General features: G+C 40.0%; 1 long non-coding RNA gene across 1 annotated transcript in view; it reads right to left on the bottom strand.

Moving 5' to 3' along the window:
- Positions 1–6,557: 6,557 nt before the first annotated feature.
- Positions 6,558–12,892, bottom strand: part of LOC103796765 (uncharacterized) — a 37,904-nt gene continuing 31,569 nt past the window's right edge. The window contains exon 5 of the long non-coding RNA XR_008479673.2: positions 6,558–8,127. This is a non-coding gene — a long non-coding RNA (uncharacterized LOC103796765). The remainder of the gene's footprint in view (positions 8,128–12,892) is intronic.

Raw genomic sequence — 12,892 nt, 5'->3', positions numbered from 1 at the left:
CAAGGTTGTGACCTAGCCCAGGTATTATCGTGACTTGGCTGCATGTGTGTGCACTTTGAGCAGTGCTGATACCAGGCCCCTGCCATTCTGGCTTCCTCTGGACTTTGGGCTCCTACAAGCATGAAAGGAAGAGGGTTACGGGCAGCTCAGTATGGGCTGTAGGCACCCCTAAGCATGAACAGCATCTGCTGTTCATGGATGGCAGGTTGACAGCAGCAGGAGGAGGGCAGGCTCCTGGGAGGAAAGGGGCAGGTTCCTGGTGAAGCCCTATTTTCAAGCCAGGGATGGTCTGAAGCCTGGGGGCCTGGCTGCGACTTCTGTGAACTGGAGTGAGAATTTATGGTACATGCCCACCTATGGACCAATTAGCATGCACTTTTTCCCCTCCGAAGCCCATACAAACTTCGGACTACACCAGAGTTGGCAGATGATGGAACAACCTGCCTGTGGAGAGGAGCTATCCACTGAGGGTCTCCACTGAGCTGTTTTGGCAGGGAGTAAAGCACCTTTTTGCCTTGCTCATTCTCCAGCTGTCTGCATACCTAATTCTTCCTGAAGGCAGACAAGAACTAGGGAACCGTTAACGGCAGGATTAAAAGAGCTGTAATACAAACAGAGCTGAAACATGCCCCTCCTCTCACCATGTTGTGGGTGATGAGGAGAGAAGAGAGAAGAGCAGAGCTGTGGCCCTTTGGGGAGCCCAGACCTAGGGTTTCTCTGAGCCAGGGCTGTGACAACCCCTCTTTGGGGTTCTGTGGTTCCTGGCATCTCCAAGTTTCCAGGTGCCACTGTGTTCCCCTTGTCCAGAAGCAGGTGCCTGCTGCAAAAGCCATGTGCAGTGTTTCATCCAGCTGCAGCCTTGCACAGAGCTGGCACCTATGCCAGTGCCTGGAGCTGCCTGCCCTGCTGCAGCAGCCAATGTTCCTGGGTGTGCAGAGTGGCTAAACCCCACACTTGCTCGCCCACACACCCCTTGCCACTCTGTGCCTGGCTCACACTTGTCAGATGTGGGATCTGGGCTGGTAGTGCGAGCTGAGAGCAGCCTGCCAGGCCGAGTGGGTGGATGAGCCCAATGGGCACAAGTAATATTCAGGCAGAAGGCACTGCTAGCCACAGAGGTTTCTGGCTGCTGCAGCGACACCTTAAGGATCCCATGACGCAACCATTATATGTTCATTCCAGGCAGAAATAAGAAGAAGGGCAAGGAGCAAATGGACTCATCTGGGCTTCTGTTAATAAGAGCTTTCTAATAAATCCCATCCTATAACTTCTGCTTATATCTCTTTGGCCTGTATCTAGTTACATGGTCATGCCTATCTATGAAAGAGGCTGTAAAGTGCATTTTTAAAGTGGGGACCATTGACATCTTGAATAAAACTTATGTTACTGAGAATAAAGGGGAAAATGGAATTGAATAAGCAACGAGCTATCTCTACCACACACACCAAATGATTTTAGTCAGAGCTCCATTAACAAACTTAAGTGAAAAGAGAGGGAGACAGAGGAGGAGGCAGGAGGGCAGAAGAGAAGAAAGAAATATTAGCAAACCTCAGTTATCTCTATACAGGCATACCCAAATCAAGGTGTTTAAATAATCATTAAATAAAAGGAAACTGCTTCCTTTTATTCCTCATCTCTGCTTTCAACAGGGTTCGAAACAGGTTTAGACATATTCCTTTCTCATGTTAGGGAGACAGCTGCTAGAAAGACCAGGCTTCCATTTTTTCAGTTTAGCAATCCCAGTGGAAAGAGATCACCAATTTCTTAATAATTTTGGTATGAGTTATGAGTGGGACTCATGACTCTTGGTATCACATTTCATTTCTTTAGATAGGCCATGTGCTGCTTTCATTGGTCATACCCGTTTCATGGACCCCCATCCCCCTGGGTCAGTCCCAATTATATCAGATCAACTAAGTTGGAAGAGGCATGGTTCCCTAAAAGAAACTCAGCATGCTGATGCCAGAAAAAGGTGAATAGATGGCAGGAAGGCAAAAATAGTATGCCTGATGCAGAGGGTAAAAACTTAGAAGAAAAAAATTATAATTTAGGCACTTCCAGTCTAGAAACGAAAAGGCAAACTAGGAAACATGTTGGAGATTTAATACATTCCTTGTATGATTTTCTGTTGTCTTTAATAATATTCAATGATACATTATCCACAGGAGAAAAATATACCACAAGCCAAATGCTGGTAATACTCTGAATTTTCTGAAAAGCCTTTACAGTTCTAAAACAACCACTGAAATACCAAGAAGCGGATTTGCATAATCACACTATTTTTAGTGATATTTATTTGTGGCAACTACTTTAATACCTAAATCATGAAGATTCAGAGAGATGCACAATCATAAGTTAATCCTGTCAACACCCTGTAATATAAGCTCTCGGGAAAAGATTATGAGGAGAATAGGGCACAAAGCAATGACGTGGTTTTTTCCAAGGTCATGAATTGAATCAGTAGCCAACCAAAGCTGCTGACTCCCAAAATACATGACTCATTCTTTTCCACATTTTCCATACCTTATTTTAGTTTATCACAACGATTGGTCTTTCTTAGCATTTTTTTGTAGGTGATTGGCAGAAAATAAAAATGGCCATATGTTTGAAACTCAGCATCATATGCCCTAGGGAAATAATAAACAAAACAGAGAGCAAAATACTCAAATAAAGAAGCAAAACAGGGGCACATCAAAAAAAAGTCTACGGAGAAAACTTACCCCAGTAGCTAAAGAAAATTGATAGTAGAATATAAATTGAGATATCAGAACTCACAGTGTTCAGTATGACAGTGGGTACACTTAAGACTAACTGCATTTTTTTCTCAGTTAACATAATTTCATACTTACAGAAGTTTCAAGAACTGTACAAAGAATTCCAGAAGAATCTTTATCCAAATTCCCCAAATGTTAACTTTTATTTCTTCTCCTTCTCCTCCTTCTCTCTCTCTCTAAACACACACACACACACACACACACACACACACACAAATATATCTTCTTAGCCATTTAAAAGTAAGTTATAGACATTTTTCCAAAGAAGACACAAAAATGGCCAATAGGTGCTCAACCCTACTAATAATAAAGGAAATACAAATTGAAACTACTATGTGTTATCACCTCACACCCATAAAGATGGCTGTTATCAAAAAGACAAGAGATAATAAGGGTATGAACAAAAGGAAACCCTGGCACACAGTTGGTGGGAATGAAGATTGGCAAAGCCATTACAAAAAACAGTGAGAGGTTCCTAAATAAAAATAGAACTACCATATGACCAAGCAATTCCTCTTCTGTGTATACACCCAAAGGAGATGACATCACCATCTCATAAAGATACCTGCACTCTAATGTTTATGGCAGCATTAGTTGCAATGGTCAAGATATGAAAACAATCTATGTGTCTATTGACAAATGAATAGATAACAAAAATGTGTGTGTATATGTATGCATACACACACATGCATGCACACACACATACAGGAATATTATTTGGCTTTAAAAAAGGGAGAGCCTACCACTTTCCACAATTTGGAACAACCTGAAGAACATTATGTTAAGTAAGTAAGCATAAACAACATTATGTTAAGTAAATATTTTATGACCTCACTTACATGTGGAATTTTTTTTAAAAAAGACCTCAGGCCAGGCACAGTGCCTCACGCTGGTAATCCCATCACCTTGGGAGGCTGAGGTGGGCAGATCATGAGGTGAGGTGATCAAGACCATCCTGGCTAACATGGTGAAAACCCGTCTGTACTGAAAATACAAAAAATTAGCCATGCATGGTGGCGCACACCTGTAGTCCCAGCTACTCGGGAGACTGAGGCAGAAAAATCACTTGAACATGGGAGGCAGAGGTTGCAGAGCCAAGATTGCGCCACTGCACTCCAGCCTGGGCGACAGAGCAGACTCCATCTCAAAAAAAAAGAAAAAAAAAAAAAAAGACCTCAAATACACACAGCTAGAAAATGAAACAGTAGTTACCACGGCATGGGAGGCAAAGTGAAGAAGAAATGGGGAGATGTATGTCAGAAGATACCAAACAGAAGATACGTAGGATGAACAAGTCTAGAGATCTAATGTACAACATGAGGAGTGAAGTCAATAAAATTATATTGCATTATAAATTTTTTTCTTTCTTTTTTTTTTGAGACAGAGTCTCTCGCTGTTGCCACGTGCCAGGCTGGAGTGCAGTGGTGCGATCTCGGCTCACTGCAACCTCCACCTCCCGGGTTCAAGCAATTCTCCTGCCTCAGCCTCCTGAGTAGCTGGGCCTACAGGTGCGCGCCACCACGCCCAGCTAACTTTTAGTAGAGACAGGGTTTTTTAGTAGACACAGGGTTTCACCATGTTGGCCAGGATGGTCGCGATCTCCTGACCTTGTGATCCGCCCGCCTTGGCCTCCCAAAGTGCTGGGATTACAGGCATGAGCCACCACGCCCGGCTGTATTATAATTTTTTAACTAAGTAGATCTTAGCTGCTCTTACCATGAAAACAGAAACTATGTGAGATAATAGATATGTTAATCAGATTCATCAAAGTAACCATTTTACTTACTATATGTATACCATAACATGTTGTAACTCTTAAATAAATACCATAAAATTTATTTTTTAAAAGATAAATTGTAGGTAGAATGACTTTTTCCTGCTGTACACTTCAGTGTGTATTGCCTAAAACCAAGAACATTTTCTTACATCACAGTGTAATTATAAAAATTAGAAAATTAACTCTCATATAATACTATTACTTAGTATACAGTCTTTATTTCTTTACTTGCCAATATTATGGAATTCCTGAGGCTTTCTTTATAGAAAGTCTTTTGTGTATTTCATGAAGCTGGCTTTTTTTTTTTTTTGAGATGGAGTCTCACTCTGTTGCCAGGCAGGAGTGTAGTGCACCATCTTGGCTCACTGCAACCTCCACCTCCCAGGTTGAAGCAATTCTCCTGTCTCAGCCTCCCGAGTAGCTGGGACCACAGACACGTGCCACCACACCCAGCTAATTTTTGTATTTTTAGTAGAGACAGGGTTTCATGTTGGCCAGTATGGTCTCAATCTCTTGACCTGGTGATCCGCCTGCCTCCCAAAGTGTTGGGATTACAGGAATGAGCAACTGCGCCCAGCAGTTTTTTTTTTTTTTTAATCTCATGGTGTTGCCCAGTAGCTGGAACCACAGGCAGGTGTGATCATGCCTGGCTAATTAAAAAAATTTTTTTTTGTAGAGACAAGATCTTGCCATGTTGCCCAAGCTGGTCTTAAACTCCTGGGCTCAAGTGGTCCTCCCATCCTGGCCTCACCAAACTGCTCGGATTACAGGCATGAGTCATGGTGCCCACTTAAGCTGATGTTTTTTAGAGTATGGGACAATTATTTTACACACTATTCTTCACATTGGGGTTTGTCTGATGTTTTCTCCTGATTAGATGCAAGTTACATATTTTTGGCAGGAACACCACAGAAGTGATGCTGTGGTCTTCTCAGTACACCATCTTAGATGGCATTTGTTGTTAATTTGTCCTATTATTGGTGATGCTAACCTTGACCATTTGGCTAAGTTCATGCCTGTCATGTTTCTGCACTTTAACATTATTTTACCCATTATAATTAATAAATGCCTCATGGAAAGATATTTTGAGACTATGTAACTAACCAGTTACTCCTCAAACACTTTCACACTAGTTTTTGTATCCATTGATGAGTCCTGCCTGAATCAATTAGAATGAGTATTTTTAGATTTTATTTATACATAATATTTGTACATATTTATAGTGTACACGTGTAATATTTTGATACATGCATAGAATGTATAATGATCAATTCAAGGTATTTAGGATATCCACCACCTTGAACATTTATCATATATTTTGTGTTTAGAAATATTTCAAATCTTCTAGATATTTTGAAACATACAGTTTATTGTTGTTAATTATAGTCAAACTACCATACTATCAAACACTGAACATGTTTCTTCTAACTGCAGGTTTGTAACCATTAACCTAGAATTAGTATTTTTAAATTATTTTTGTTTCTAAAATGTCATGCTATAGTAAGTGTCAGCACTGTTCCAGAATTTTTATTATAGACTCACTTTTATAATATCCTAGATGGAATACAATTTCAATATGCCTAATAATGAGGTAAAGCCCATAAATGGGCATGCACAATCTGGCTGCAGAGATGAAAATGTTCTAAAGGTGACTTATGGTAATGGTTGTACCTCTTGATAAAGTTATTACAATTATAGAATTTTATACAAGAAATGGGTAAATTTTATAATATATATTTTGTTAAAGGTATAAAAATAGGGAAAAATTGGGTTGAAAATAATAGAATCATTTATGTGAAAACATAAAAGCAAAGGCCAGTGAATGTCATTATTTACACAGATAGAAAATAATTTATACTTAACCAGGGTTTCTTAATTTTCTTTTATATCATGGCAGTCTGCTAAAGCCAATGTGCCCCTATTAAGAAAATGTTTGAAATATATATGTGAAATATATAAGAAACATATAAGATTACAAGAAAAATCAGTTGAAAAAACTACAATTTTTTTTTTCACTTTTCTACTCTTTTTTTTTTTTAATTTTTTATTGGATTTTAGGTTTTGGGGTACATGAGCAGAGCATGCAAGACAGTTGCGTAGGTACGCACATGGCAGTGTGCTTTGCTTTGCTTCTCCCCTTCACCCACATTGGCATTTCTCCTCAGGCTATCCCTCTCCACCTCCCCCTCCCACTGGCCCTCCCCTTTTCCCCCCAATAGACCCCAGTGTTTAGTACTCCCCTTTCTGTGTCCATGTGTTCTCATTTTTCATCACCCACCTATGAGTGAGAATATGCAGTGTTTCATTTTCTGTTCTTGTGTCAGTTTGCTGAGGATGACGTTCTCCAGATTCATCCATGTCCCTACAAACGACACAAACTCATCATTTCTGATTGCTGCATAATATTCCATGGTGTATATGTGCCACATTTTCCTAATCCAGTCTATCATCAATGGGCATTTGGGTTGATTCCAGGTCTTTGCTATTGTAAACAGTGCTGCAATGAACATTCGTGTACATGTGTCCTTATAGTAGAATGATTTATAGTCTTTTGGATATATACCCAGTAATGGGATTGCTGGGTCAAATGGAATTTCTATTTCTAAGGCCTTGAGGAATCGCCACACTGTCTTCCACAATGGTTGAACTAATTTACACTCCCACCAACAGTGTAAAAGTGTTCCTTTTTCTCCACATCCTCTCCAGCATCTGTTGTCTCCAGATTTTTTAATGATCGCCATTCTAACTGGCGTGAGATGGTATCTCAGTGTGGTTTTGATTTGCATCTCTCTGATGACCAGTGACGATGAGCATTTTTTCATATGATTGTTGGCCTCATATATGTCTTCTTTCGTAAAGTGTCTGTTCATATCCTTTGCCCACTTTTGAATGGGCTTGTTTTTTTCCTGTAAATCTGTTTGAGTTCTTTGTCAATTCTGGATATCAGCCCTTTGTCAGATGGGTAAACTGCAAAAATTTTTTCCCATTCTGTTGGTTGCCGATTCACTCTAGTGACTGCTTCTTTTGCCGTGCAGAAGCTGTGGAGTTTCATTAGGTCCCATTTGTCTATTTTGGCTTTTGTTGCCAATGCTTTTGGTGTTTTGTTCATGAAGTCCTTGCCTACTCCTATGTCCTGGATAGTTTTGCCTAGATTTCCTTCTAGGGTTTTTATCGCGCCAGGTCTTATGTTTAAGTCTTTAATCTATCCGGAGTTAATTTTAGTGTAAGGTGTCAGGAAGGGGTCCAGTTTCTGCTTTCTGCACATGGCTAGACAGTTTTCCCAACACCATTTGTTAAACAGGGAATCCTTTCCCCATTGCTGTTTTTTGTCAGGTTTATCAAAGATTGTATAGTTGTAGATGTGTTGTGTTGCCTCTGATGTCTCTGTTTTGTTCCATTGGTCTATATCTCTGTTTTGGTACCAGTACCATGCTGTTTTGATTACTGTAGCCTTGTAGTATAGTTTGAAATCCGGTAGTGTGATGCCCCCCGCTGTGTTCTTTTTGCTTAGAATTGACTTGGCTATGCGGGCTCTCTTTTGGTTCCATATGAAGTTCATGGTGGTTTTTTCCAGTTCTGTGGAGAAATACAATTTTTTTTTGAGAAAGAGTTTCACTCCTGATGCCCAGGCTGGAGTGCAGTGGTGTGATCTTGGCTCACTGCAACCTTTGCCTCCCAGGTTCAAGCAATTCTCCTGCTTCAGCCTCCCCAGTAACTGGGATTATAAGTGTGTGCCACCATGCCCAGCTAATTTTTATTTTTTTATTTTTTAGAGATGGGGTTTCACCATGTTGGTCAGGCAGGTCTCGAATTTCTGACCTTGTGATCTGCCCACCCTGGCCTCCCAGAGTGCTGGGATCACAGGTGTGAGCTGCCATGCCCGATCCATTTTTGTAGTTTTAGTAAAGATGGGTTTTCACCAGGTTGGCCAGGCTGGTCTTGAACTCCTGATCTCAGGTGATCCACCCACCTAGGACTCCCAAAATGCTCGGATTACATGTGTGAGCCACCGTGTCTAGCCCTAAAGTATTTTTATAAGATAGCAAAATATGAGCTTTTAAAATGTATTAAATAACAATAGGTTTAAAATATTGGCAAGTCAAAGTTAAATTTTATTTTTACAACATTCATCAGTGTGAGGCAGTTGTTGCTAAGCATGAATAAGAATAGACTTTGATAAGGCAATGTGCATGTCATGTAAAAAGCCAGTTGACTTCTAGCTTCTGCTTTTGGTATTTTTAGTTCAATTACTGATAATCTAGATTCTTTTTTTATTTTTTTGACGGGGTCTTGCTCTGTTACCAAGACTGGAGTATAGTGATGCGATCATGGCTCACTGCAGCCTCTGCCTCTTGGGATCAAGCCATCCTCCTACTCAGCTTCCCAAGTATCTGGGACTACAGGAGTGTGCCACAAAGCCTGGCTAATTTTTGTATTTTTGGTAGAGATAGGATTTTGCCATGTTGGTCAGACTGGTCTCAAACTCCTGGCCTCAGGCAATCCACCCAGTTTGGCCTTCCAAAGCACTGGGATTACAGGTATAAGCTACCATATCTGGCTTCCTGATTCTTAAAAATATATTACCATAAATGTAATTAAAGTTTCCATAGTTGGCTTAACAAGAATGGACAGGTTCCGTCAAGAAATACTGTCTTAGTCAGTTTGGACTGCTATAGCAAATTACCACAGACTAAGTGATGTTAACAACAGAAACATATTTCTCCCAGTTCAGGAGGCTGGAAGTCCAAGACCAGGGTTCCAGCATGGTCAGGTTCTGGTGAGGGTCCTGGTCTGCATTGCAGACCACTGACTTCTTCATGTATTCTCACATGGTGGAGAACAGAGAGAGAGGAAGAATATTCTCTCCTGTATTTTTATAAGGCCACTACTCCCATTCGTGAGTGCTCAACCCTCATGACCTAGTTACCTCCCTAAAGACCCACCTCCTAAAACCATCACAATGGGGGTTATTATTTCAACATATACATTTTTTGGATGGGACACAAATATTCAGCCCATTGTAAAAATAAAAATTCTCCAAATGTATTGAGTTAAACTTCTGTCATGCAGTTATACAGCTTTACCATTTGCAGGCTCAGCATTGCATTCTGGTTGGCCAGCTCCAGTGTATGACAAGAAGACCGAGATCTAATGCACTGGTGCATTCACTGTGATAGAAAAGTACCTGTAATATCTATTGGTGGCAAGGTCATAGGGACTAAGATTCTTGCCAGCATTCATACCTGAAGGATTTTCTACATTTCAGTTAATTGTTACTGAAAATAAAGATGTAATTTTTTTCTCATTCAATTTCAAGGACCCTCTGAATTCTATCCATGTAGACCTATGTACATCCAAGGACTCCAGGTTAAGAATTCCTGATATAAACAGATAAATTATGACTCTTATATTTTAGCTATTTGATATAGTTATAGAATCCTTAAAGACAGCAAAAAATATACCTATAAAGCCAGGACATTTTAAGAAAAAAGAAAAATTCCTAGTTTTGTCTATGTCAATTCTAAAGCTTTGAAAATAGAATCCCCACTCAGTTTTTTTCAAGATACTACTGCATAAAGTGTGGTCAAATACTTAATGCTGTTTAAAAAAAAATGGTGACGAGATACCTCTTTCAGCTCTTCCACTTCTAGGCATTATTCCAGCCCTAGGGTTTTTCTGCCTTGTCACTTGGGATAGAAAGAAATTGATCTTTTGTTTCTTATTCTTATATCCAGTTTGGGGCTCTATTATTATTAGTTTTTGCATTTTCATATAAACTTTGATGCTGAATTCTTAAACTTATTGTAGGAAGAAGTCATCCAGTTACCTGTTCGTGAGCGGTTATTATTTTCCTATCACAACACTTAGTCCCAAATATGTTATCTAGTCCTTTAGTTCTCTGAAACACATTAGAGATAAGATTTCTGTTACCTATATATTGATCAAAAGTTTCTGGAAGTAAACAGGAATTACAATATAATAAAAATTATATTTGCTGTAAATGAGATTTGTGCTTTAATCCAAATTATGCCAAACTGGTGCTTCTAGGGCTGCTTCTGAGCCTCAGTTGTCCTTACGTGAAAAAGGAATGATAACTTCTTATACAATCTCTATGGTACTTTCTACCTGTAAAAGTTAGTAAGTCATTATCATATCTAACACAGTCATCTAGTGGAGTGGTCCCCAACCTTATTGACACCAGGAAGCGGTTTTGTGGAAGACAATTTTTCCACAGACCAAAATAGTGGGAATGGTTGCAGTATGATTCAAGCGCATTACATTTATTGTGCACTTTATTTCTATTATTATTACATTGTAATATAATGAAACAATTATACAATTTACCATAATGTAGAATCAGTCGATGCCCTGAGCTTGTTTTCCTGAACCTAGATGGTTCTATCTGGGGGTGATGGGAGACAGTGACAGATTACCAGGCACTAGATTATCAAAAGGAGTGGGCAACCTAGATCCCTTGCATGAGCAATTCCCAATAAGGTTTGCACTCCTAGGAGAATCTAATGCTGCTGCTGATCGAGAGGAGGCAGAACTCAGGCTAGGTAATGTGAGCGACGGGGAGTGGCTGTAAATACAGATGAAGCCTGCCACTCACCTCCTGCTGTGCAGCCCAGTATTGGTCCATGGCCTGGGAATTGGAGACCCCCTGATCTAGTGGACACTGTTGGTGCCCACTCCCCTAGCCTTGGCTTATTCCTTAGCTGTTGTCAGTGCTTGCTGTAAACAATTCACAACTGTCTCCATCTCAGGAGAATTTGTCTCTTCTCAGTACAACAGGAAACTAGAGCAGTCACACCTTTAAGGATTATAACCCCATCAAATAATTGACTGACATGAGGCACAAAAGGTGACCCTCTTCCCTGAAGGTGGTCACCCTGAAGGTGACTCTCTTCCCTGAAAGGGCTTTCATGGGACCAGCCTGAAAGCTGTGTTCTAATGAGACTATATTCTTGCTAAGCTTTTTCATCCTGTACTCTCCTGACTCCCACCCCAACTTCTCCTGAGAACATTTTTCCAATTAATCACTTAAATAAGAATCCCCATTTTGGGTTGGGTACAGTGGCTTACACCTGTAATCCTAGCACTTTGGGAGGCCAAGGCAGGCAGTTCACTTGAGCCCAGGAGTTCGAGACAAGCCTGGCCAATGTAGTGAAACCCCGTCCTACTAAAAATACAAAAATTAGCCAGGCATGGTGGAACATGTCTGTAATCCCAGCCAACTAGGGAGGCTGAGGCAGGAGAATTGCAACTAGGGAGGCTAAGGCAGGAGAATTGCTTGAACCTGGGAGGCGGAGGTTGCAGTGAGCTGAGATTAAGCCACTGTACTCCAGCCTGGGCAACAGAGCAAGACTCAATCTCAAAAAAAAAAAGAAGAATCCCCATCTCACGCTCTGCTACTAGGGAACTTAATGTTGATAATATCTTCCCACAGGCATTTATCAAATATTTGCGGACTAACTGAATGAACGAATGAATGAATGGAGTTAATCCTTTTAAAATTAATTGTGAAAGGTAGAGGGACAACCTAAGATTGCTTCATATTCAGCAATAAGTACATGTTGGGGATATTTCTTAGCAAGTACTATAAATAAACATGTCTGTAAATCTGCCTCGGTCCCTTTATGATAAAATTAATTAGTTCATTTACAGGAGTTCCACCCAAATGCTTATTTAATACTCACCAGAGAATGGGCTAACTCTAATCACGGGCTCAAGTAATAAAAGTAATGAACTCAGTATTTAGGGAGGAAAGCAAAACTGACTGCTCATATTCCCAGAGTTTAGCATCTTTAATTAATTATTTATTCCTAATATAAGGGGGTACATTATCAACTTATTAGCAGTACAGTATTAAGAATGTATGAGAAAACAATACACTAAGTGCCCAAAAGTGAGGCTAACTTTCAATTATTCAGTGATAGAGATGAGTAATGTAGATGAGTGGGTTGGAACAGATTATACAGCTTGTTCCAATCCACAGAGAACAGACAAAACTCTCATTTACTAACATATCTTCTTTTAAGTAATACCCCAGGTTTTTATTTCTTTTTTTGTTTTAAATTGATAAAAGCAGCTGTGTAAGCTTTAAAACTTCTTACTGGAGAAAAATTATCTGTAATTACTCCTCAGAACAATAACAAATACCAGAGCCATTCCTGTTTTATAAGAACAGAAAAATCCTGGCTACTGCAGATGGGAAGATAGGTCCATGGGTGCTTGGGCCCTGTTCTCTATTCGGTTCTAGTTATCAATCCTCTGACCCCAAATTATTATTTTTCAGTGGGCGTTCAGTTGGTAATAACCACCTGTTTGGAAATTACTG

This window comes from Callithrix jacchus, chromosome 1, assembly GCF_049354715.1.
Source record: "Callithrix jacchus isolate 240 chromosome 1, calJac240_pri, whole genome shotgun sequence".
Lineage (NCBI taxonomy): Eukaryota > Metazoa > Chordata > Mammalia > Primates > Cebidae > Callithrix > Callithrix jacchus.
This window is presented reverse-complemented; position numbering and strand designations above follow the sequence as displayed.